Here is a 1,505-nt window from a genome sequence, read left to right on the forward strand (position 1 = left end):
AAAAAAAAAAAAATTTATTTTTTATTTTCGTGTATGTGTTTTGACTGTGTGCATGTAGACCGTAAGTGTTCAGGAGTCCATGGAAGCCAGCGCCAGCATTAGCCACTCTGGAGCTGGAGCTACAGGCTGTTGGGAGACATTAGATGTGGTTTATGGCAACAAAACTTAGGTTCTTTTGAAGCTCAGCACACACCCTAATCCCTGAGCCATTTCTCTTGCCTCACAACTCTACATTTATATCCATTTACTTGTATTTTAACCAGTTTTGTATTGATAAATGTTTGTTTCCTTTTTTCCCATTCTAAAAAAAAAAAACACACCTTAATATTTATTACTTTGCTCTTAAAAAGAAAAGCTCCCTTTGCATCTATGGGAACCATATTCAAAGCATTTAAAATCAGTAATGAAAACTAATGAGCCCTTAGAACAGACTTGGGCTATTAGCAAATCCTGAGGTAGGTCTGAGGGTGTCAGGGTTGAAACTGAGGCAAGGAAACTGGTAAGGACCACTTTTAGGGCCTTTTGATAATGACCGTTTACTGGTTGGTGAGTTTGCATACGTTTGCGTGTGCGTGTGCGTGTGTGTGTGTGTGTGTGTGTGTGTGTGTGTGCGCGCACACGTGCGCAGGCAAGCACTTATGCGGGCGTACATGTGTGGATGCGTGTGCTGATATATGTCTGTGCGGGCACGTGTGCAGATGTATGTGCATTCCAGCGTGTGTGTGTGTGTGTGTGTGTGTTTAGACATGTGAGGATATGTGTGCGGATGTATGTGCATGTGGGCACGTACGTACGTGTGTGTGTGTGTGTGTGTGTGTATGTGTGTGTGTGTGTGCGCATGTGTGTGTGTATGTGTGTGTGTGTGAGTGTGTTCCCTTCTTTTCTTTCCCTGTCTTATCTCCCTGGTGTTTCACTCACAGCCAGAAGCTGGCCCTGAGTGAGCAGAGCTTTAGAAAGGGTGGGTTTTCAACAAGCGGCTGGAAACTCTTCCCAAGATCTTACCTTAATTCTTTCAAAGATTCATTGGCCTTGTGGTCCCTCCCCAGGTTGAGAGTCTTAAAGAAACCATAATGTTTTAGGGACACTCAGGGGTCATTTCTCACCCAATCAAGATGTTTCAGAACTCATGGTTGCTGTGTTTTATTCCCAAGTGGTTGAAATGCCAAGGTAGAAATCTCCAGACTGCCTTGAAGACTTGCAAACCCAGCCAGTGGCGTTTAGAAGGGTTCCATGGGCACCCACCCCAGGAGCTTCCCTTAGAAGACAGTTCAGTTGTCCCCAGTTATTACCTGAAAGTCCCTTGAGGAGGAATTCACCCTCTAGCTAGTCCTTTGAGCCTGACTTGTGCTCCACCCGCCCAGGTTTGTTTCTTTTATCACTATGGAAACACAATGGCGGCACCTCATTGGTTCAAAGCTCTCTGTTCTTCCCAACAGAATGTTGGGGAAGCAGCCAGTTAAACTGTTAAATCTTCACACTCAAGTCAGTGTCCATTCTCAACAGTG

The sequence above is a fragment of the Mus caroli genome, chromosome 1 (assembly GCF_900094665.2).
Source record: "Mus caroli chromosome 1, CAROLI_EIJ_v1.1, whole genome shotgun sequence".
Classification (NCBI taxonomy): Eukaryota; Metazoa; Chordata; class Mammalia; order Rodentia; family Muridae; genus Mus; species Mus caroli.